The sequence below is a fragment of the Chelonoidis abingdonii genome, chromosome 9 (genome assembly GCF_003597395.2).
Source record: "Chelonoidis abingdonii isolate Lonesome George chromosome 9, CheloAbing_2.0, whole genome shotgun sequence".
NCBI classification, from domain to species: Eukaryota; Metazoa; Chordata; order Testudines; family Testudinidae; genus Chelonoidis; species Chelonoidis abingdonii.
The window spans coordinates 36,301,373-36,327,048 of NC_133777.1; the positions used below are offsets into that span (position 1 = coordinate 36,301,373).

The 25,676-nt window shown below is 51.0% G+C and overlaps 1 protein-coding gene across 2 annotated transcripts in view; it reads left to right on the forward strand.

The window, feature by feature from the left end:
• SBK1 (SH3 domain binding kinase 1) overlaps nucleotides 1-25,676 on the forward strand; it is an 85,125-nt gene that overhangs the window by 45,291 nt on the left and 14,158 nt on the right. The gene's annotated exons all lie outside the window — the stretch shown is intronic.

Below are 25,676 nucleotides of genomic sequence, written 5' to 3' on the forward strand. Positions count from 1 at the left end.
CACAAGAGCCAGCAAACCAGTTTAATGATGGTGAGGAACTCTGGGGTTCTGCTGTGGGGTCTGATCAACAAGACTCCACCTACAGGCAGTGTAATCAGGGACACAGCTCATTACACCAGCGTCCAGGACTATGGACTAGCCAGAGAATCTGGTGGCTCTTCATAGAGCAGCAGGTGCTCCAAGGTCCATTGATCTCAGGGACCCCTCACTCTGCCATGGCTGTATCCGAACGAGGGTCTGTTTGCCATTCAGCTCCAGGGGTGGGAGTGTTGTCTAAAGAGGGCTCAAGGCAAGGCTACACAACACAGTGCCTAAAACACCAGCTGCCGTCCAGAGCTCTGTCCACTAGGACTCCCACCACTGCAGCTCCACTCATGTTGTCAACAGAGGGTGGTGGGAGCAAAGGGGTGCTGGTGCAGATGGAGCCTCATTTCCCTCCTCTCCCCCCAGCCTCTGCAGTTAGCGATGGCACTTCTGCCATCAGCTCCCCCAGCGGACACGTGCGGTGCTCTAGAACTTGCACCTGCTGATGGGTCATCAGAGCCCAAGTCTTCAGCAGTAGCTCTAGCATGGAGACAGGGGTTGCTGGCAGCAGAAGGCTTAGAAGTGAGAAGCTGTGGGAGCAGAGCTTTGCCTGGGGCTGCGGGCCCCCTGGAGCCGGCATAAGAGAGTCCGTCTTTGGTCAGACTGGCCCCTGATACAGCTGCTGCTATCCTTTGGGCCAATGGTGTCTTTCTAGCTGAAGTTTCCCTGGCTTTGGGTGGGGTGACAAGGGATTGTGCTGCATGATCTGGTGTCTCCTAGCCAGGCCTAGGTAGACAGTGGACATGGTAGATCTCTTCATCATGTGATCAGCGGGGAGCAATAGCCTACCTGTAAAATAATTTCACCAGAGAGAAAGGAGGAGGAGGCCAAAGCATGGGACAAGCAACTGAGACCTCTGGTTCTATTCCTGGCTCACTGTTCTATTCACTGCCTCACTGTGTGGCACTGAGCCCATCACTTCTGCTCTCTGTACTCAGTTTTCTCCATGTGTACTAGAGGATAATGCTCTCTCCCAGAAGATGCAGTCAGGGACATTGCTAAAGTGCTTTGAGATCCCCAGGCGGAAGGTGCGTGAGAATCAGATTATTTCATTATTGTTATTGCTTTGGGGATGGGCACCTAATAAGTGGGTGTAACAGAGACAGACCGTGAGGTGAGAGTTCAGGGATGAAACCAAAACTCCGCAGATGTTAAACAGAACGGGCCTGATCCTAGTGTAACCCACCCTCTATTGACCCATTGGAGCTGCTGCCGTTCACACCAGCTAGGGCTCTGGCCCAGTTTCTGCCCTCTCCCATGGCACAAGCTGTAATTCACATCGTCTGTAGCAGGTTTCCAAAGCAGGTGTTTTTTTCCTTTCATTCCCTTCCCCAGGGAGCTCTCACCTCAGACACAACGTCTGGTTTAAGCAATCAGGTTGCTGCCTTTTACCCAGTTTTCTGACTGGATTGAGTGAGGGCCGAAGAGCTCAGGCAACGTGGTGGTTGATTTATTTCCCCTGGCCCAAGGTCACCTGGCCAGGGTCTGGGCAGTGCCACTCTCATACAGCCAAGCCTCGCTGAGATGTTTCCATTAGCATTTGCCTGCTCTGCTCATGTTAGATCCAGCTCTGAACCCATTGACTTCGACTCCATTTAATAATCAGATTGTTTCCTGGCCTGTAATTTTTTGATTGGTGCTGAGGTTTCCCACCCTGTAATTGACAAACAGACGCTCCGCACCTCCCTGCTCGTGTCCTGGGGGGAGCTTTTGTCATGGGGTCTCCAGGGCTGTTAACGAGTTGCCAGTTACTTACTGGCAGAGCTGAAATATTGCTGCACCTAGAAGTAAAAACCTGTCGCCTCTGAATGCTGGGGAAGTGTTGGGATTTAATGTCTGTCTCTAACGCACTGCCTCATCCTTCACACGAGCACCTTCTGTGGGAGCCAAGCTGCTGTCCCCTGAAATGGAAAAGCCTATTAAGGAGTCCAGGCCATCTCTGTGGAAGGGATAACTCTCAGCCTGTGCCTCTGAGCTATTGGGGATCTGAGCCTGTGGGGGGTAGGTGGCCTTGCTGCCCAGGAGCAGGCTCCTAAATCCTGTTAAGTATCACAACAGCCTTCCTCGCAGCCCTCTTTCCCAGGGCATCGGGAGGTGGGTGAGATGAATACAAAAAGTGCACTGATGATAATGCAACAGGTGACAAAGGTGCATCTGGTGCTGGACAGAAGTAGGTCAGCCCCAGACAGGTATCAAGTCTCAAGGCACAGATGAGCACAAACAGGGCAAGACAAGGCAGAGAGTGGCCTATGCAGGAGGTGGCAGGAGTCTTGATTTGTCCTTTGGCAGCCATAGGTGTAGTTCTATGTCTGTGTTTGTGGGGGCAGCTACAGCCAGGCCAATAGGACCGGGGTGGAGATGGGGAGGGAAATTCTGTGCCTCCCCAAGGCTTGCAGGGCTGGGCCCACTGTGGGGTCACTGGTGGCCCGTTGGGCCAGGCACCTGCCCCGGTGTTTGGGTCTCACACAGAGACCTGTTTTTTGTTGTTGTTGGTGTCATTTTTCTGCCCCTGTGGCTTTGCGCCCTGAGTAGCTGCCCCGCTCGCCCTGCCCTGGTTGCAGCCTTGTGCTTTCTCATCCTCCCTCACTCTGGGTCTGGAGAACAAAAGGCCTCATTTGTGTCTTCTTCACTCCATTTGTTTATGAATACGTAACTGGAGTCTTACAAAATGTGGAAGGTGGGCAAGGGAGGTGGATCCACATGGGTGAGTTATTGTTGTTCTTCCCACCATTCCTCATGTGAATCCCCCTTAGCAAATTAGCAAGCACTAGTGACCCTCTGGAGCTGCTGCTGACTAGAGGTTGCGGGGAGTGGACTTTTTTCAGAGCGAGGAGCCCTATGGAGAATTTTCAAAGGAGAGTTTGTTTTTTCTAACACACAAGAAGACTGATTCAACACCACAGAATGGCAGGGAGAGATGAAGGGGCTTGTGGGAAAAGATTTGGTACTAACAAATGCAAAGCCAGGGCTTCTAGCTTTCCCATTATGTTCATTTCCACTGCTACCACAGAGCTCTGTACTGCATCAGTGAAAGCAACCAGTCTTCCAAGTTTCATTTGCTGCTGCTTGGGAAAACTCTGAGCAGCAGCAGCTGGGGCTGTGATGCTCTCTGCAAACCCGGCATGACACCACTGCCTCACGTTTATATTTAGAACACTCCTCGCAACTGTAAAGGCTAGAAACATTTTAAAATTAAACAGCTGACAGGCAGAAACCATGTGGCCCCAGCTACTGAATTAAAGCAAGCTGATTCAGATCCTGTATCTTCGCCTTCCCCTGCAGCATGAGGCGTGGGTCACTTGCTGGTGGATTCTCTGCTTGAGGTCTTCAAACTACAATTTGAAGACTTCAATAAATCGGACATAGGTTAGGGGTTTTTATAGAAGTGGATGGGTAGGGTTCTGTGGCCTGCTTTGTGCAGGAGGTCAGACTAGATGATCATGTTGGTCCCTTCTGACCTATGAGTCTATAATGCCTTTCCATGACTACTTTGTGTAACCAAACAGTGCACAGTTGCTGCAGGGAATGAGTGGCGAGCGATCTGGGAGGGGATGTGTATGTGAGAGGCTTTCTCAAGCAGTCTACAATGTAGACATGTTTGAAAACCATTTAAAGGTCACCTGTAGTCGGCAAATTTTATTTTTTTCCCTGGGCCCTTGGGAGACAGTTCAGAAAAGAACCACTTTGTGTCTGGATCTCAATTCTAATGCTATTACTTGCACTTAAATAGGACTTTTCATCAAGAGAGATCCCAGATCTTGACAAATTTCACGTGTTATTCCCCTATTGCAAATGGGGTAACTGAGGTAGAGTTTCAGACAAAGCTTTAAAGAGTGATCAGCAGGGATCCTAGAAATCTGTTTGCCACAGAAAAACATGGAATTAGCTTTTTTTTTTTTTTTTTTTTTAATAGGGGTTTGGTTAATGCGGAAAGTCAAATAATGGAGGCTCAGATAAACGGGGTTCTGCTGTATATCAGTAAAACATGTTCAACTGATACCCTAGCCACAATATCTAGAGGTATCCAAAGTTCAGCATTTCATTTTAATTGTGGAAAAATGCAGAATGTTGTTGGTTTTTTAATTGAAGAATTTTGGATTTTTTTATCATGGAAAACTGATCCCCGGTGATCAGCTTAGAACTGCGCGGGACACAGACACCAGGAGAGACAGCGCGTGTAACTGCTCCCATAGCTTTGTGCCCTGGGCTGCTGCCTCACTTGCCACCCCGCAGTTGGGGCGGGGAGCAATGCCCCCCCGGCTCTCCAGACTATGCCCATGTTGGCAGTCCCAGCTCAGTAACCAGCAGGGCTATGGAATAACCCCATAAAATGTACCTTTTGCAGATCCTCTGGAGAATTTGTAAGGAGAAATCTGGCTATGGAGCAAATAAAACTCCATTTCTTTGGGGGTGAATTTGGCTTCCACTCCAGGCAAACAGAAACACAGGCTGCGATGTCTTCTACCAGAGGACATGCCAGCCAGGTAGCAGGACTGGGCACCGATCACTGCTAACAAGGGCTTTAGCTGGGTGAAAGAACACATGAACGGCCACACTAGATCAGACCAAAGGTCCATCTAGTCCAGTATCCTGTCTTCCAATAGTGGCCAATGCTAGATGCCACAGAGGGAACGAAGAGAACAGCTAATCATCAAGTGATCCATCCCCTGTGGCCCATTCCCAGCTTTTGGCAAAAGTTTTTCAACTGAACTTTTTGCTTTGGTGAAAAATGCAGATTTGGCCTCACTGACATGGTTTGCAAATTTGTGGCAGCTTTGTCAGATGGTTTCGGTTGAGGGGGAAAAAAACAACAAAACAATCTGAAAAAAAATTCAAAATGTTTTGTGACATTTTTTGAATAAGCCTTTGATTTTTCTCAGTTGAAAATGATTTTTTATTTTGAAATTTCCTTTAATGCTGGTTAATTTTTTTGTAAAACGTTAAACAGTCAGAACGGATATAAAATGTTTTGTTTGACCTGAAAAAGATTTTTTTTATTGTTTTGATTCACTAGATTTTAATTTTTTTAAAATTCATTTTGGGGATGACCCCAAACAATATTTTTTTCCGGTTCTTCAGAATTGCCAGTGACCTGGAAAATCTGTTGTTTGCCCAGGTGTGCTCAGTGCCCATTCTCAGAAGCTCTGTGGGCTCTCCAGCCTGAGATTAGCAAGCTGCAGGGTGGGTATGCAGGAATGTCTGTGCAGGAGGCCCAGCATGGAGCTAGGAATGGGGAAGCCCAAAGTCCCACCAATTTTCTAGTATCAATCTTGGCCACTGTGTAGAGGTTGGGACCAGGGATATCACTCATTTGATTGACCTGTATGTAGCTTTTCTCTGGGGGTGCTCAGAGGAGTCAAAACTTGCCTCTGGCCCCTGCAGTTGGGGGTTGCTCTGATGCACCGTGTACCCATCCCTCATTACCCAGCTATATTCCCTTCCATCTCACACAGGCCCACTGTGTTCTGTCTCCATCATGCACGTGCCTGGCTGTGATACTAAAATAGGGAGAACACTCTGTTAGCTAGCAGTGGGCAGGCTGCCATGGGGTAAAGTCAGGCACTACCGGAGAGCCGGATAACAGGGACAAAGCCAAAGCAGCATTGGGAAATGTGGCTCTTGGAGAGAAGAGCCGCCTGCTTACAGGAGACAGTCACTGTCTATAAATACATACAGCAGCCATGGAGTGAGGAAGAAGTGGGTGGATTATCCTCCCTAGTCAATGAGATAAATGATTCCTGTGCTTAAACAGAGAACAATTTCAGTCTGACTAGTAGGAAGCACCAATCAAGCCATTGAGCCCACAGAGGGAGCTGCCACATGGGAGTTATAGGATCACCATCGTTGGAGAGCGTGAAGGGGGTTAGCTACAGGCGTCAGAGCTGGGCTTTAAGGGTGACGTACAGCATTTGTCACTCGTGTTCTGTGTACATTGCTAGCTGCGCACTCTCTGCTGAGCTGGGATGGTGTACCCTGCACTAATTGTGAGAGACTTTGCTTTTGGTGAATGGTTCCCCTCAATCTAAGAGAAACCCCTTCAGGCTGACCCGGGAGGGTTGACGTTTGCGCGTGGAGCAAAACTCAGGAGGAGGGATCGTTTTGTGGTTAAGACACTGGACAGGCACTTGGAGTTGGGTTCAATTTCTGGCTCTGCTGCACATCCTCTGTGCACCCTTGCAAACCGCTTACTCTCCACCGCTCTTGGTTCCCCCTCGGTAAAGCGAGGCTGCACTTCTTATTTCCACTGAGAGCTCTTTGGAGCAGGCAGTATCTAGTGGCCAGACTCTAGCAAAAGCTTCCCAAGCAGAAGCTGTCTGGCTCTCAGCAGGCACAGGCACTCAGTCCTGCCCCTTTTTGAGTCTGCTCCTGTGTTCCTTGCATCCCAGTGAATGTGTCCGTGGCGCGCTCGTTTCGCCAGCTAGAACCATGGCACTGGCTCCAGCTGGTGAACAGTTCTCTCCATGTGTAGAACTCATTGCACCAGGGCCATGCTTTTTAGATGCGGTCTGCGATGTTGAGGGGCCTTATTTCCTGGGGGCTGGCAGCTAGTGCACTGGGCTCAGACTCGGCAGAACTGAGAACAGAACCTGGTCTCTGGTCAGATGTGGATTGGGGCAAGTCACTTCATCTTCCTGGGCCTCAGTTTCCTCATCTGTAAAACAGGGACAATGATTCTTCCATCCTTGGTAAAGCACTTTGAGGTCTGATGATGACAAATGATGAGCCTGGGGCATTACCATTACATCCGAGGACTGCTCTGGAGTTGTCCTGAGGCTGGTTGGTGCAGTATCGATTCTGTCCCAGAATCCAGGCTCTTGGGCTTTCTTGGCAGGTTAGCCCTGGCTCCATTTCCCCCATGTGCACCTCTGGCAGGTGATATAGAAGATTGCAGATGCCTCTAGCCACAGTGGAAAGTTGAGCATGGAGCTTTCCCACCAGGAGGTATTGCAAGAGGATGGGAGTGCTGCCTGGAAGCTACTGTAGTTCCCGCTACATCCCACAGGAGGTGCTGCAGGCAATGGTGCAGAAGCAGCATAGCTGAGAGGACGCTCCAAGCTGCTGTTTCACGTCTCCCAGCAGGAGGTGCTGTAAGGTCAGCAGTGCTGCGGTAGTGCTGGCCCCACTTGTGATCTCAGAGAAGGTACAACAGCGAGGATTCTGGGAACAGCAGGAACGGATGGAGCTTGTGCTATTTTTGCCAAAGGACATGGGGACCGTAGACAGGTGCAGCGTTGCAGGCAGCCGCCTGGGCTGACGTATCCAGAGCACGGAGATGGATGGGGCTCGTTCGCTCTGCTCACCTTGCTTTATGGAAAGTCATCAATTGTTGCGTGGCACCAGCACAGCACAGCCCCCTCCTCGCTCCCCTCCCCCAGCAGGAGATTCAGAAGGGGTATTTGGAAGGGCCAGGTGAGCGGATCCTGATCCGACCCAAGGTCTGGGTCCATTTGGAAACACCACCTTCCCTAGCTGGGCTGGGGCTGTTGGATTTACACCTAGTCATTCACCTAGTCCTGCTGTGCTGCAGCTGCCGAGGGGGCAACTCCTAGCTAGACAGGGAGCCTGCAAGCTAATCCAGAACTCCCTGCAACCCCCCCATGACAACTGAATGGGGACCACTGGGACCCACTGCTCCCCATAGCTCAATATCCACATTCTCCCCACCCTACAAATGGGAGTGATGCATAGTGGTTAGAGCAGGGGACTGGGAGTCAGGACCAACTTTTTTTTTGATCCCAACTGTTTTTCAATGAAAAACTCAGATTGGTGACACTGAAACAGTTTGTGGCTTCATGTTGCTTTCATCAAGCCGGTTCATTCAAACCCCCCAAAAACATTCTGACAAAATAGAACCTTTCAGTTTGACTTTTTGTTTGAGATTTCCTTTTAATTTTATTTTGTAAAAATTGCTCAAGAATAAAAAAAAAAAAAAAAATTTTGATCTAAGACAATTCTCCCCCCTTTTTTCCCTCTAAGCCACGTTTTCTGAGATCATTCGAGTGTGAGACTTCAGCTGGGGTCGAGTAAAACCAGGGAAAGCACATTCCTTCCGCACATTAATAACTCAAAACTGGCACAGCTTCCAAACTGCCCTCCACAATCCACCCATGGGCTCCCAGCCTGCAGTCGGGTCCTTGTGGGCGGATTCCTGCCCTGCCTGCAAGTACGTTTGGGCATCCGGGTTAAGTAGTGCAGCTCTGACTGCAGGATTGGGACCTCAAGCTGCAGCCAAGTTCCATGCAGTGCTGCAGCACACAAGGCAGCTTGTGGATAATGTGACAAATAAGGACCCACAATCAGTGGCAGAGCTAATAGCAGGGGGCAGCAGCACCATCTCCTCAGTGGCCTTTAGGTGCATGTGTGGCACCTTTTCAGTCCAACAGACATAATTGAAAATAGCACCACCAGTGACTCGTTGCCCTTCCGCCTGCACCCCTGCTCAAAACCTGACTCTGTTGCTGCCCACAATGGTGGCCATCCTCTGACTTGAGGGATGGTTGTGCAGAACCTGGTTCGCCAGTGTGTTTCAGGGATCAGTCCCGGGAGAAAAGGCCTGCAGGCCCTGGTTGAACCACTGCAGAACAGTGTCAGAGTGTTTACAGTGGATCTAGAGGCAAAGATCTAATGAAAGTGTGTTCCCGAGTCTTCGGCCAAACCACGTTTCTCTCCCTTTTGTAGGAGAGTCAGTTCTGGGCTGCACCTGCACAAGTCAGTGCAGCAGGCATGGGGCAAAGCCATCTTTGCAGGCCTCCAATTTTGGGCTGCTCCAGCAGTGGTGTTCCCAGTGTAACCTAGCCCTTGTCTACATGCAAACTTGACTGGAAAACACACCTTTGGTAAACCAGTGCAAGACTGTGTATAGGTAAGACCTTGATCATCCCCGGGGCTGCTCTAAGTTTTATGGCAGCCTTCCCAGGGCAGCCCATGTGCTCTGGTCCCCACTTCTCCCACTCTTCACCCCACCCCAATATGACCCCTATACTGGGGCTTGTGGGAGAGCAGCCTAGACACCCTGGATCCAGTGAGTTCTCCCCCATCCTCTAGGGGCTTGAAGAACCCACAAGTGTTTCTGCAGTAGCACATAAGAGGTGGAATCTCTTGCCAACCTGCCAAATGTCATGCATCTAATGTGACACTCATGCATGATGAAGGCCTCTGCCGCGTTCCTGCAGAACCAATGAACTGTCCACACAATTCCTGTAAACAGGAGAGAGATGGTATTGTGATTTCATGGGTGGGGGAGAGGGGTAAATATCTCCCCATGGCTCCTCTGGTCTGTGTCACTGCAGGCACTGCTGCGCTCCTGTGTTCTGCCACCAGGGAGCCCATGGTGTGTCCCTTGTCACTTCACTGAGAGCTGCATTGTATCCATCCATTTAGCCATCCATCACTTGTGGGGAGCGTGGGATTCAAACACCTGGAGAGAGAGGCTTTGCAGAATTCGTAGTGAACTTTGTATGGCTCTTGTCTCGTCACCCTTCCACAGACGAAATACCATCGGGGACACAGCAACAATCCAGAAGTCACCCCATGTGTCTCTTGTCCATACTATTTTCTCTTTGCCTTTTCACTGACCTGGCAGAGCGAAGCAATGGCAGGAGACGAGTGTTTTATAACAGAAAATCACTTTTATTCACCTGATGGTAGTGCCCTAAATGAGATCAGGGCCCCATTGTGCCAGGTGTGGTACAGACACCTACCGAGAGAGAGGCCTTGCCCCAAGGAGCTTACAATCTAACAGACAAGGCAGACAAAAGGATTGTTACCTCTGTTTTACAGATGGGGAAACTGAGGCACAGAGCAAGATTGGGGGGCTTTGCCAAGGTCACACAGAAAGTCAGTGGCAGAGCCAGGACTGACTCCAGATATGGATCAACCCAATCTTCTCAGAAAGAAAGAAAAGTGTGAAGAGAGGAGGCTTGTGGGAGAGAAAAGAATTCTTTGCTCTCTCCTCAGTTTTCTGTTCCAGCGTGACTCTGAGTCTTTGCTGGGAGACAAGACAGTTCAAACACAGCTTAAAGCAGCCAGCCAATTTATGCTCATATTAGTGCTGGGCAGTCCAAAGAGCAAGCATCAACAGTATTTCTGCATTAAGTTTCCTGCTTGTCAGATCTGAACTTCAGTGTGTTTAGATCATTGGTGTTTATCACTTTGGAGTGGTATATCCCTCTTCCCCTGGCCTCAAGGCCCTCGCATGGCAGCTGCCATCTTTCCACCCCAGTGAAGACTGGGCACAGCTGTACAGTGAATGTGCAAGCATAATGGCTGCCTCTTGGCCAGCATGCTGCCGATTGAATGAGGGATTGATTGTCAATGCAAAAAGGACGAGTTGCTAAAGGTCTCCAGCTGGAGACTCAGATCCTCTGTGGGTCAGACACCGAGGGGGATCATAACACACACTGACCAGCGGGTGACACCAGCACCACTGCTTCACCTGGCATGCCCCCGCTCAATAAAACACAGCACTTCACCTGCGTCTCAGGATCTCAAAGTACTCCTCATGCTTCCACCAGGAGTTGGGAGCCAGTTCCCAGCTCCCCTTCAGCTCACCCAACTGGCTGTCCTGGAGCCATGGCCCTGGAGGCTGGACTCCCAGGCTCCACAGCAGCAAAGCAAAGCAGGCAGGTTTCTGTCAGAACCTGGTCTGCTAGGTGAGGCAAACGTGGCAGAGCCGGGATTAGAACTCTGACTGCTCAATGCCCTGCCCAGGATTTAACCACTGTAAGGGACCTACTGTCTCTGCATGCAAAGCGGTTATGGGCACTGTCATCTGGGCCATTCCTAGGGCCCAGCCTGAGTGGGCCTGCTCGGGGCCCTGCAGAGCGTGGCTAGTTGGAGTCCTTGCACGTCAGCAGCTTCACTCAGAGGCATCCCTATAGCTGGGTAAGGAGGGAGCCCAGCTTGACAGCCAGACCCCAGCTTGAGCTGGCAGTGATGGGAGACTGTCCTGGCTTGGGGAGAGGGGGTTGCGCTGGTCCTGGGTCGGGGGAAGGGGAGGTGGACTAAATGCCATATTGTTGTTGTTGCAATAGATTGCCCACTGTAAGTGTGCACTGCTGCCTTCTCCTGGGTGGAATCAGCTTAGCAATGTGGCTTTGCTACGCATGCGCTATCAGCTAAGGGAGATTCGCCTTCCGCTTTTGCGGCAGGAGATCTTGAGTTCTCACTGTGCTGTCGCTGACACAGGGTGAGCAGAATAGCACAAGGTGAGCTATGAGGGAGTGAGAGACTGGTCCAGGGCCCTAGCCTAGGCCTTAGGAGACCTGGGTTCAATTCTCTGCTCTGACACAGACTTTCTATATGACCCTGGGCAAGTCACTTAGCATCTATGTGCCTCAGTTTTCCAGCTGTACAATGGGGTTGATTGCCATGCCTCCCAGGGATGTGTGAGGCTAAATCCACTGAAGACTGAGAAGAGTCCAGTTACTGTGATGTACAAGAATCTAGACTTGGTCCAGGTGAGAAATGAAGAGGCAGGACAATGCAGCTCTTGCCTATGGAGATGAGGAGGGGCAGAGCTCCCCAAGGCCCAGGAAAGGTTCCAGTGCTGGGGCTGGCGGAAACGAGTGACAGGACTTGCTGAGAGCCTCTGACTCCCCAAGCCCCCAGTGCCCCCCAGCCCTGTCTGTTTCATGTCCCCAGGTGCAGGTGAGCTGCCATGCCAGGCAGAGCATTCTGGACGAGACCCACATACTGCATAACTAAATACACTCCAGATGAGCAGGCTGGGGCTGCAGCGAAAAGGCCCAGTTCCTAAGGGAAGCGCTTTCCCTCTCACACCAGCACCAGGCTTTAATATGTAGTGACAAGGAGCTGGCCGCTGCTGAGACAAGTGGAGCTGTTAACCCTGTCAGCTCCGGCAGCCACCAGCCCTCGGAGGGGAGTGCAGCCCAGCAGGCATCCTGCCATGCAAGCAGTTAATGAGGCATGGCCAGGCTGCTTGGGGCCCCAGCAACTCACAAGGGTTTGTTGTGCAAGATCCTCCCCCCCCGCACACACACACAAGGGGAGGGGACAGGGTAGGAGACTGAAGCCCTTTGTTCCCCCCACGAGCTAGGTCAGCTATCTTGCTCTCCATTGTCCTGTGGGGCAGATCCCTCTTTCCACTGAATTGCCAAAGGGAGCGACTCATAGGCACTGACTTCCCCTCTGCTTGGTGGGTGCTCAACCTCCCCTAAATGCGTCTCTTCCCTTCCCTGCACCACTCTCGCTCCACCCCTTTCCCCCAAGGCCACACCCCTGCCCTGCCTCTTCCCCTCCTGAGTGCATCTCCTCTCCTGAGTGCGGCGCAGAGGCCCTGCTCCTCAGCCTTCCTCCCAGAAAGTCCTAAGCACAGTTTGGGGGGGTGGGGGGCAGGAAGCGCTGGGAGAGGGGGGAGAAGGAGGTGAGGAGGGGGGAGCTTGGCTGCCAGTGGGTGTGGAGCACCCACTAACTTTTTCCCATGGGTGCTCCAGCCCTGGAGCACGCACAGAGTTGGCGCCTATGGCACAATTCTGCAGGGCTTCTGACATCAGTGCAGCCCCCAGCCCTGCTCCGCACCTCAGCACTGGGTGAGCTGAGGCAGGGGGACTTAGAGAGCCCTGTGCTGCCTTGCTGAAAACCAGTGACCTGGGGAACTGCTTGCCAGCAGCTAGCAGGTTAACCCTTTCCTGCTGGCTCTTCTCCCTTGGCAGGCTTCTTTGCCCTTAGCGATGGCAGGCCTGGTGGGGGTCTGCCACAGACTTGCTGGGGAGTGGGGCTCAGGCCCTCATTTAGTCTCTGGCTCCGTGTTCTGTTGGTAGAACAGGGATGCTCCCTTCGTCTTATCTGTTTCGAAGGCCAGCTCTGGGCAGGGGCTGGCTCACTCTGCGTCTCTGCAGCACTTTGTGCGAGGGGGCCCCGACTTCAGTCATAGCCCAAACTATAAATAATGGGGGTAACATTTGCGTAGATAACTGGACTTACCACTGTAGCATTGCCTTGTGGCTGGGCACGGCATACCAGTTTCATCTTCTCTAGGGCCCCCTGCTGACGGGTGCTCAAGGCTGATGTGCTGCTCCTCATCTTGCGGCTTGGCCCTCCGGCCAGGTGGTGTTTAAACCCTGCCCCTTCTGGCTGGGCTAACAGAGTCCAACCCAACATGAAGTCCAATGTCCTTACGTCAGGTTTTCTGGGTCTCGTGGTCCTCACACCCCTCTCCCAGAGTTCGGTCATTGTCATCCCTGTCCTTTTGGGGGGATCTCTCAGCCCCTTCCTTAGTGACAGAGCCCAGGACCTTTCTCTCCTCTGGATTCCAGCCCAGGGACCCTGAAGCAAGCAGGAAAGGTCTGCCCATATTCAGACCATCCCTTGCTTCTTCCCTAGGCTTCTGCCCCCCTGAGCCTGGCAGCAGGTCTCTCCAGAGCCTCCATCAGCTCACTCGTCTTGCAGGGCTAGGACTCCCAGAGCTCTCCTGGGATCTCCTCACTAAATCCCAGTGGGACACTACGAATTCAACCCCCCTTCTCCCTCCTCAGCCTTGAGCTTTCATCCCTCTTGTGGGCCTCAGGTGACCACTTCCAGGCCCTTTTCCAGCCTCCCATCCTAGAGAATTCCTCCCTCTTCTGCAACTCCCCGTTCCTCTCTTTATGCTCACCCCCAGCTGGGATTTATCAGCCATTGGGGCTGGCCCAGCCTCCAGGTGTAGCCAGGTAGCTTCGCTGATCTCCTATTCATGCTGGTGTGGGCTGGACACCCCACCATACCCATGATGCACAGCAATACAATGGGGTCTTCTCATCAGATGTGCCTGTGACCACAGCCTGAAGGCACCTGAGGTGCTAGGGTGGCAGTAGTCAGTCTAGGGTCTGACTCAGCCCTCTCTGGGGTGGTCAGTGGCTGGGTGGGAGCATCCTCAGCAGTGCAGGGGTTAATCAGGAGCAAGCTGAGGGCTCAGACAGTGGAGTGTCCTTTCAATGTTACATGTGCCCTGCACTTCAGGCCACTGTCACCAGCAGGAGGAGATGCAGTGAGCTGCTTCTCCTCACGGGGGTCTTTGCACTGTGGCACTGAATGAGCTGGTGCCAGTCCCTCCCCCTGGCTTGTAACCTTTCTCAAATTGCTCCCTTACAAGGGCCACAAAGCACTTTGCAAACAATGAATCCTGCTCCCCTCTGGGGGTAGGTCAGTGTCATTTATCCCCATCACAGAGATGGGTAAACTGAAGTCCAGAGAATTAAGTGATTTGCCCAAGGTCACCCAGCTGGCCAGCAGCAGAGGTGGGAGCAGAACCCAGGTCTCCTGGCTCCCAGCCTCCTTCTGTAACTACTAGGTGGCACTCCCTCTCTTCTTTGCCATGTGACCACTGCTGTTTCCACCATGTGGTCAGGGCAGAAAGAGCCAGTTGTCCTGTGGATGAAGGGAGGCTTTATTGCACCCAGTCCTGGTGTCTCTCGCTGCCATGGATTCCACGTATGATGCAGTGTCTCAGAGGGCCTGGGTTAGCTGTTGGCAGGATGATTAGTCACTTTTTAAAATCCCAGACTAAAGTCCTTCTGGATCACTGTCCAGCAACTGTCGGTTCTAAATCTCTGGCTCTGTTAAGTCCATTATTAGCATTAGACCTAATTTTTGGAACTCCCTGCTGCAGGATAACTCTTAGAATCACTCCTGGGCTAACACTAAGGGCTCATATCTTGTAAAGTGTACTTGGCTGGGCATTTGTATTTTTCTTGGAAAAACAAAGATTTAGAGAATGTGAAATTGGGCTCTGTAGTGGTGTGAAAACAGCTCTGTATGATTGTGACATCCCAGAAAAATCTTACCCTGGGATGGGATGGAGCATGAGACATTTCAGGAAGATCAGTTTCATTCTGAGGAAGCTACTGCAGCCCTATCTCTAGTAGTAAAGGAGAACATTTTGGATTCATAGATTCCAAGGCCGGAAGGGACCACTGTGATCTTCTAATCTGACCTGGGTAACGCAGACCAGAGAACTGTCTTCAAATAATTCCTGGAGCAGATCTTTCAGAAGGAGCCAGGGTCTGTGGTTATCCTTGCTAGAAGGCACCTGACAAGGGCTCCAAACCATGCCTTCGGGCATGAGCTGATCTCCAGATGGGATCAGGTGGAAGTATTCCCCCGGGGTGGAGCACTGCACACTTACGTGCATTATGAGTGTTTAGTGTCTTCCTCTGAACTGTCTGACATTGGCTTCTGTTGAAGACAGGCTGGGCGCAGATGGACCATTGGTCTGTGCCAGGGTGGTAATTCCTGCAGAAATGGAAACATCCTATTAGATCAGAGCCTCCTGCCAATGCAGGATTTTCCCCTACGTGGTATAATTACTAATGCTTCACCCAGTCTAGTTTGACCTGGGCCAAGCCGAGGGGTCTCCACCCGTTCCCTTGCCAAGCTTCATAGATCTCAGTCGGGACAGATTCTTGATCTTCAGCCTAAATGTCCCACTATTCCTCCCTATACCCCTTTGCTGTACTGTCCCATTCTTGACGTCTGCACCCTCTGTTTGTCCCCCTGCTTAGCCATGCAATATGCGCTTAACTCTCATCAGCTTTCCTCATGTCAGTCCCTCTAGAATCTGGATGGTTTGTATTGTTCATCAGTTTATTGATGTCTTTCTGATAACCCACAACCAAACCCAGGATTTCAGGTGAGGTTGTGCCAGGTCCCATTGAGATAGATGGCTATCTACTTGTCCTGGGTGTGCAACCCTAAAATTGCACTGATTGGCCGCTCCTTTTGCCATAACACTTATGCCTAAATTGCTATCTGATATTGCCCCTAATTCTCTTTCACTGATCCCGGCTTCCTCCCTCTCATCCAGGATCCTGGACTTTTCACAATTTTAGGACATTAGCTGCATTTTTACAAGTGTGATTGCCTGCCCATGGCCCTGATCCCAGGATGGGATCCACGTGGACAGACCCTTGTGTCAGACTGGATTCACTGCAGGATCAGGCCCATATCAATAACCTCTCCAGGTCCCTCTGTATTTATCAGCCCTCGCTTATAGTCACAGCACCTCCTACTTCAGTATCAGCTGCAGTTCATCCCTAGAGAGGAAGGATAGGCCAGTGGTAAAGGTAGAAGCCTAAAATGACTCTGAAGACATAGGTTCAGTTCCCTGAATTGCTGAAGGCTTTCTCTGTGACCTTGGGCAAGTCACTTAGCAGCTCCATGCCTCAGTTTCCCCCTCTGTACAATGGGGACAATAGGCTTGCCTCACAGGAGTGTAGTGAGGGTAAATACATTAAGGACTGGGAAGAGCTCAGATGTGGTGAGTGCCATGGAAGTGCCTTAGGTATGTGGATTACTATGTGGTGTCAGTGTGTGGCTTGCTGCCAGAGTGCCCCCTTGTGGCTGGGCATTGCAAGACAGTCCCCACAGCCAGGTGGGATATTTCTTCTTGTGGCTCAGCCCTTGGGCAGGTGACATACAGCCCCATGCTTTCTGGGCTAAACCAAGAGTCCAACAAACAATAGACCATCGACCTCTGCTTGGGACATCAGCCTGACTCCAGACTCACTCGTCCTTGCCCCGGTATCAGGGGGTGCAAGGGTACTTACCCTGGTGCCTCAGTGGCCTTTCCTGTCCTCTGGTATCGAGTCCAGGGATGCTCTAATAAGCAGCCAAGGCCTATCTGCGCAGACTTCCACTGCCTCCCAGGACCACTTCCTGCCTCCACTTTTTGCACAGGCTTGGGGTGTGTTGGCAGCTCTCTCTCTCCTCAGGCTCACTGCAGAGCTTCAGAGCACTTTCCGCTGCCCAGCTGGTTCTGCTGCAGGAGAGTTTTCTCTGCTCCCCTGGCAGGCCCGTCCCTGACACAACTGGACTCTTCCTGCTCCCTGCAGGCCCTTCTACCAGCACAGAGAACCCAGGGCCAGTTGTCTTCCCTCCAGCCTGTGTATCTACACTGCAATTTTATAGCTCCACAAATCCAAGTCAGCTCTCCTGGGCCGGCCATGGGTCTTCTGTTGCAGTGTAGATGCGCGCGCCTGTAGCTTCCCACTTTTCGCTCGGCTTCTCTCACTGAGTGAGAACCAGTATCAGCTCTTCTCCCTCCCCGCCCTCCCAGGACTGACTGTGATTTTCTAATCTGACCTGGGTAACGCAGGCCAGAGAACTGTTTTCAAATAATTCCTGGAGCAGATCTTTCAGAAAGAGCCAGGGTCTGTGGTTACCCTTGCTAGAAGGCACCTGACAAGGGCTCCCAACCATGCCTTCGGGCATGAGCTGATCTCCAGATGGGATCAGGTGGAAGTATTCTTCTTCTTCTTGCCCATTGTGGGCTTTGTCTACCCCATCACATGTGGTTTATCCCTGGGGCACGGCAGCAGACACCTCTCCCCGCCATCTGTAGTTTTGCTATTTGTTACCCTAGGCTGCTGGGATAACGTAAACCTTGGTGTAAGGCCCTGCAGACCATTTTCATCTACAAGACGTTGTTTATATGCAAGCTAATTGGAATTAATGTTGAGAGATGTCATAAGCCACTGTATTCACATCTAACTATAGAACAGCAACTGCTCTCCTCTTGCCCAGTGATTTTGGAAAACTTGCAAAAGAAAAGCCTTCAGCTTTATCTGGGCAGATCTGTTCTTTGCAAACACCCAGTGCTAGTTGATGCTCGTGTTTCCATCCTGCCTTTGGAGTCTGATTGGCCATTGCACTAGTGAGACCATTTACAGCCATGCAGAATCCAAAGTGGATGTGAAGCTGTACTGTTCAGAGTTGGGTAGCATTGTACACCCACTTGGGGACGACACGTGGTGCAGGTCAGTAGGGAGGGAGGCCTTGGCAGCTTTACTATTTTAGTTTCATTATTTTACTTGAAAGCCAGGTGAGATGTAGGGGCCAGTTATAGTCAGGATTGCTCTTCTTTGTGTTCCAATGATTGCTCCAGCTTCTGCTTTTCTGCAGTACTCTGTCACTGCCCTGGTTTCTCCCACCTGCTCTGCACACAGGTTTTATGCCAGTCTAATTGCATGTTATGGTTTGTGATTTTTGTTACTGCTATAATTATACCGATTACAACTCCAAGTAGGGCTGCAGTTGTACCAGTATAAAGCTGCTGTATATCAATATAACTTATTCCCCTTCCTATGTGAGAATCAGCTATAAGCCCCTTGATACTAATATAAGTACGTCCACACATGGGATTGGTACTACTTGAGCTGTATCTGTTTCTAAACCAATATGGTGAAAGCAGTGCAAAAACTGTGTGTAGACCAAGCCCATCCATATTTTTGTTAATAGCTCTCCATCAGGGCTGTGTGGTAGTCCTGTCTTTCTGGGGTCTCTATTGCCGTGATATGGACTCAGCAGGAAGCACCAATGAAGAAACAGTCCCCAGCAATCTATCTCAGGTTTTCTTTAAGAGCAAGTCAGCGTTGGTAGGAGACTTTGGGATGGCCATGTTGGATGGATCCATCCAGTGGGGTTTCATGTAGATGTTGGCTTGGTCTTAAGGCAGCATTACAACTGCATGCCTTTCGAAGTGGTGCTTGGAAAGTCTTCCCTACCCCAGCTGTGCATGAGATCCTCTTGCTGCATGGATGCCTGATGGGCTTTCGTATCTTTCACATTCCAAGGCTGGCCTCCTATTGCCTGGTTGTATGGCTGGGACCAAGCCAATTAGATCCAAGTGGCCAGGAGGAAGGATGGGACTTAATTCCCTATTGTATTTGGCATCGTTTCTTGAGATTGCCCTGCACTATGCATGTGGGGCTGCTGGGTGCCTATGTCACCCCAGGGAGTGGCCAAGACTGTGTGGAATCCTGCTGTCCCATCACAGTCGGTGATATAATAGTGCGACTGTAATCATGCTGTAGTTGCATTACAGTCACAATGTAGTGGTGTGGTATTTATGCTGCAATGACAACATAGTTACCTGTAGTTCTGCTGCAGTCACTGTGAAGCCGTACTATACCTACGCTGTCAACACAGTGAAGTTCTGCCACAGTTATGCAGCAATCACTGAAGTTCTGCGGTGGTTGTGCTTTTATCGCCAGTTCCTGTAACTGGAAGGCAGCTGCTACATGACAGAGTAATTCCAGTGTAAACACTATGTAATCTAAAAATACATGTATTATGTATGAACAAGTGTAAGGTGGTCACTCTTAGCACTCCTTGTGGCCAGGCATGGTAGAGCGGCTGTGTCCCCATGTGGCGCCCCCTGCTGTTGCTTCATTGCTGTGGTGGTCTCTCCTCTGGGCTCATGCCACTTTCTCAGTGGGTGGTAGGGGAACCCAAGCCCTACGTTTACACTGGTGTCCAGTCCAGGGACCCTGCAGCTGGCAGCCAAGGTCTGCACAGTCCAACTCCTAGATGCTGTTTCCCTGGGCTTCTTTGTACTCAACCTCTCACAGGCCTTCTTCCCCATAGCTTCTCTGGCTTGGCCCTTCTTTCAAGGCTAGGCTCCCAGGGCTTATTCTCTTCCCAGGTTTCCTCCTCACCAGCTGTCCATTCCCAGACAGTGACTGCAGATTCTCTCCTTGCAGCCCCCTTCTGCTCTCAACTTCCTGGCTTTTTACTAACCAGCATGTGGTTAAGGCGAAGGAAGGAAGGGAGGGGGAAATCCCTTGGTGCTAGATTGACTAAGCTTGAATTTGCATAGCCTCTGGGTGAGGGGGAGAGACACTTAATCTCTCTGGGTTTGTGTTTCAAGGAATGGAAGCAGGGAAATCTCCTAGTGTACCCAGGGCNAGGGAAGTGGGTTATTTCCCTTTGTAAGACTCAGGGCATCTGAGTCTTGGGGTCCCCCAGGGAAGGTTTGGGGAGACCAGAGTGAGGCAGGCACTAATTCTGTCTGGTGGCAGCACTATAAGATCCAAGCTGGTAATTAAGCTTGGAGGTTTCATGCTAGCAACTTATTTTCTGAACTCTAAGGTTCAGATCTGAGTAGGAAAGCTATGATACAGCCTGCTCCTTCCCAGTTGGGCATCAAGATCAGTTAAACCTGTCTCCCCCTCTGTGTGCAGCCACATAACATCATTGGCCTCCCAGGCCTCATTAACCCCTTCTGGGTGTGTGTGGGATACAAACCCCATCATGATCAGAAATTAAGTCCTGGTGTTCACCTGCCTGTTGTGTGAATGAGTAGCAATGGTAACTAGTATTAGACAGCACAATCACAGCATGATAACCGTCCCCGTGAGATAACAGGGAAACTCGCTATGGGGTGGGGAAAAGGGGGGGGTAGTGAGAGGTGTAAGCTCCTCTCCCTGCACCCTTCCCTCCTGTCCCAGTACAAGTGCTGTCTAGTTTAGCTGGGCTGCCAAAGCAGGAGGTTTGGCTGGAGACAGATGTGCTGGGGTGGATTATAATTGTGGTCACCTATGTTCTGGAAGTGCCTAGAGGCCTTGGTTATAGATTGACACCCATTGTGCTTGGCACTGTACACACACCTCATTAGGCTTGGGAGGATTGGATTTTTAGTGGTAAATGTCCATTTCACTGTACACACCCAAACCGACTAAAAATATTGCCATGGATAATAATTGAAATGTACAGGGAGGCACAGTAAGAAAAACACAGCTTGAAAACTTATTAAAGTTTGATTGAAGGATATTTATTCTGATATGTGATGTTGACAATGTGTTTTAAGGGTTATAAAACTTTAACTTTTTGAATCTCAGCATCTCCGATCCTTAAATAATTATTGTCTGACCCCTCTCATCCCCAATTTCCCACGACTGAGAAAATTTAAATTGATTAAAAAAATTTTTAATGCTTAAAAATTCACATCCCTGGCATCTGTGGAAAGGGTAAAAAAATAAAATTGAATTCTGCCCAGTCTGTATAATGAAAAGACAGCCCCCGCACAAAGAGCACTCGGGGAGAGGCACCTGGCTGCAGTGAGACCTGATGTACTCCAGCATTCAGAGTACTCAGCAGTGACAAGGGCAGAGGAGAAAGTCATTGCAGAGTTACACAAGGCATGTCGGTGCCTGGTGATGGAATCTCACTCGGTTGTTATGGAATGAGCCAGCTTGGACACTTCATTCCAACTCAGTTAACATCCCCTGCCCCTTTGAGGCAGCTAGGCAGTGGTTTTGGTACTAGGCAACAGTGGCCGAGTGGCTGTCAAGGTGGAATGGTCTGTGTTTGCCCATTGGGGACCAGCATGTCTGCCTCACCTGCACCAGCAGTCCCAGAATGCTGATGTCCCAGAGGGGTGCTCATGCCAGGCTGGCAAAGTGCAGGAGAGTCCAGTCTGAGGGGTCCAACATCACTCGACAACCCCAAGTGATCCCACCATGTTTATTATTTAGTATGTGTTATGTGGGTGCACCTAAGAGCCCTAGTCATGGACCAGGCCCTCCTAGCGCCAGGCGCTGTACATTATTTATTAGGTGTATGACAGTGGCACGCAGGAGCCCTCAACATGGCTCAGGACCCCGCTGTGCCAAGTGCTGCACAAACACAGAACAACCAGCGGGTCCTTGCCCCAAAGAGCTGACGGTCTAATCTCAGCATCCAGCCTGAATTTCTCCTCTGCCCATGCCCCTCTGTGCCCTGGACAATCCCCACCACCACCTCAAAGCAGCATCAGAGCCTGGGAAGAGCAAGAAACAGCCTTGCAAACACTTCAGCACAGTGAAGGTTCCCAAGGCTTGATTCTCTTCCTGCGGAATACCAGTACTTCCTGCTGATGTCATTCCCTGGGGGCGAATTGGCCCCCTGTTTGCCAATTGGACTTGGCCACTTCCTAGCCTCTTCTTGCTCCACAGAGCTCTAGAACGGCAGGGGCCATACAGTACTACAGCAATCACAGGCTGTCCAGCCACTTAGGTCAAAGTGGCCACTGAGCTTGGGCACCTGACTTGTGACCGCTTGGGTCTTGATTTCCCAGGGGCTGAGCACTTCCTTCCTCTCCCCTTGACTCCGATGGGAACTGCCTGGAGCTCAGCACTGATGGGAACCAGCCCCTGGTGTCCCAAGTCAGGCGCTTCCAAAAATGGAGGTCTCCAACCTCAGTGGCATTTTGTAAAACGGCCTCTCAGCCTTGCCTTGGGGGCTCTGGCTATCCAGTGCTCTCAGGGGCTCCCCTTTGCACTCCCCAACGAGAACCCCCAGAGCCAGTTTGGGAAATGCAGAATGAGCAGGGCTAGTGCATGGGGGAAAGCTCAGCTGCCTCTAAAGCCAGAAGCTGAGCACCTGGGGCACTTTACCCCTGAGTATCCAGTACTTGGGAGCTTACACTCCCTTCAGGGCCCTTCAGAAGAAAACGTTGTGGGAGAAGATGAGCAGAGACTCAGTTGTCTACATGCTTCTGGACCTGCCCAAGAAGAGAACAGCTCAAGGGGAAGTGCAGTAGAGCACAACTTAAACCAAGGTGCACCGTGCTTCTGCGCCAGGGAGTGGGGAAAGGCACACCAGGAAGATCTCACACGTGTGCCCCCCTCTCTTGCTCACCCCGCTCAGGCATTCTGCAACACACACTTCTCATGCACTTAAACACATCCCCCTCACACTCCCCTCCCCTGTTCTTGAATTTGTACATACCTGTGCACTCCCTGGCAGTCACACGCCTCTCTTGCACAGTGGCCGGGAAGGACATTAGCTGCAGCATGTCAGAACATGACTTGAGACAGGGACATGTCTGTTTTCATTTCACTGTCTTCCCTTGGTGGAGGGTAGCAACGGGCTCTGGTCACAGTTTGTGCATGCTGGGCTTGTTGCTTCTTACTCATAGTAGGAACAGCAGGAGCCATATCAGCCTGCTCAGGAAGCTGGGATCTCTGGGATTGTTTTACTGCAGCGTTGGTTTCTTCTGCCCAAATGCTCTTAACTAAAGTGATTTCCAGAGTGAATTGTGTGCAGTTGATGGGCACCCGCTCACAGAACAGTCCTGGAACATGGAACGCTTGGATTGTCCTCAGCAGCTGTACAACCCTCTTCGCAAACCACCCTGTACCTGCTGCTCGGGCCAGGCAGTACCTCCCTCTTCAGTCCTCATTTAACCTTTGGAAACAACCAAGAAAGGGGCTATCGGTGGCATTTTTGTGATACAGGAGGAAGTGGCAGAGACCCCTCCTCAACCATTTCATGGGATAAACACAGATCTGGGCTGGATTTGAACCAGTAACCCAGTGAAAAATTCTACAGCCGATTACCAAATCCCTAAGCCAGCCTGCAAACTGAGAAAGCAGCTTTGTCACATTGTATACAGATGGGCCATAAGCTACACAGCTGGCCCTGCAGTGGCTGATTGATGTCTCCTGTAGCAGTAGCAGCACCATATGTGTGGAGAGGGAAGGGGCACAGACTATTTTCCTTTATAGGAAGCACACCATGGCATCCAGAGTCTGCAGTACATCAACCTAGTCCTTGCTACACTCAGGCTGGTGAGAAAATCATGGTAGGTGATTTGAGTATTGAGTGCTGTGAGGCAGGATGGTCTAGTGGTGTGAGCACAGGCCTGGAAGCTGGGCGATCTGATTCTCTGCCTCACCCTTGCTATGTGAATCCAGGCAGTTTACATCACTGCTCTGTGCCTCAGTTTCACCATGTGCAGAATGGGGATAAAAGATCCCATCCTGCTTCGGAGGGGTGATGTGAGGCTTAATTAGTGTCTCTCTGTCCGGTGCTGTGAGATCATAGGCAGTACCAGCTATCTTAGGGGAAGGGATTAGGATTGTGTTGGAGGCAGTTCTCTACATAATCAGGTCCTATCTTTCTGTGAATGAAAACCCATTGGCATAGCAGGGGAGGTTTGCTCTTTAAAACTCCACGCACCAGCTGGCCTTCATCGTGCATTTGCTGCTGCGCAAAGGCTCCCCGTTTATAACCCAGGATCTCCTAAATTTCAGATCCTGGCCAGCACCAACTGCATTTGCCTGAATCCTGCCTAAACCAGCCCCCCTCAGAAATCGTCTGTGAGTGTGAATGGGGGGGAGAGAGTGGGCAGCTTGGGCCTCCGTGCCCTGACTTGCTTTCAGAACAGAAATGACACTAGTTTCATGGGGATAAGTAACTGCATCTTGTTTTTTTGCTGTGTGCTGCTGGCATCTGGATCCTCTCTGCCGGAGTGTGGGTAATGCGGTGTTATGGGAAGACTAAAGAATTGGCAATGACAGCTAACCCAAATGATAAGCAGCAGAGCTGTAACTTTCTCCTGGTGCCTAGATCCTCTGGTATGTGGGCCCCTTAGAAATCCACCTTGCTAGCCTGCCCTCCTCCTCAGCACCGGGCATCTCCCCCCCACCCCCCGCCTCGCCCTAACAGAGATTGTATAGCAAATGCTAGAATGATACTTAGCTCTTCTTCCACACACAGATCTCCTAGTGCTCAGGATGTACAATTCCCCCTTCGACAGCCGGGGAAGTGAGGTGAAGAGACATGCTCAGTCACGCAGCAAGTCCGTGGCAGTGAAGGACACAGCTCAGGCCCCTTCAGCCCCACTCCAGCAAGCTTTCCCCTGGATCAGGGTGTCAGAGCGTGAGCCCGTACAGCTACACAGTTCTTTCTAGTGCCACTGCACAGGCCTGAAAACCTAGGCTCTGAAACTCTCTGTTGTAGGCTGCTCCTTGCTTTACAGCCCTACCCTGTTTGGGTGGAGAACCGAGACAGAGAGGGGTCAAAGTTTCTGCCCAAGATCACACAGGGAGCCCATGGCAGAGCAGGGAATTGAACTGCAATCTCCTGAGACCTAGTACCAGACCTTAGCCACAAGAGCATCCATCCTGCTGGACAAGACCATGGATGTGGGCATGCACCACTGTCCCCTGCTAGATGGACTCGTACCTGCTCAGATAGCTGCTCTTTGTACCCTTAGTAAAGCTGCTCCTCCAGTGCTTACACCAAATGCCTTTCCAGACAGCCTCATTGTGGTATTCCAACATTCACTGTTTGGTAAGCAGCCATCTCTTTCTCCCTGCTCTCTGTCCCACCTCAGCACAGTGAGTGTGACTTCAACCAAATTCTGCAGTAGAGCATTGTGGGAGATGCTATGGAAATCCCAAGCCAGCTGACACATTGCCGCTGGTTGGAATCCTGCTCTCCCCTCTGCTACCAAGCTCTCCCTGATCCTCTGAGTTCCCCGCTATCTATGGCGTGGTTCACAGCCAGCCCCAGGGAGGAGGAGATGTGTGCAGAGTGGAACCACACTTTGCAGACCCCAGGAGAAAGCCCTGTCACAGGGCGCTTGCAACATAGTCCACACTTCCAAACACCGCCGGGGAGGAGCTAACAGATTGAAAAGCTGAGGGGAGAGGGAAAGGGGTACAACATGCAGGTCAAGTGATCCCAGGACATGGCCACTCACTTACAAGGGTTGGGAGCTCTATAAAGTCAAACACACTGAGCTTTTTGGGAGAAGGGACCACTGCTTTTTTCTGTGTTTGTACAGCACCTTAGCACAATGGAGCCAGGGCTCCTTGGTGCTACCGTAATACCCCTAATAAATAATGTAAAGCGCCCAGTGCAATGGGGCCAGGGCTCCTCGGTGCTGCCATCACACCCCTAATAAATAACATAAAGTGCCTAGTACAATGGGCCCTGATCCATGACTGGGGCTCCTCGGTGCTACTGTAATACCCCTAATAAATAACGTACAGCACCTAGCACAACAGGGTCCAAGGCACTACCTCAATACACATCATATTAAACGC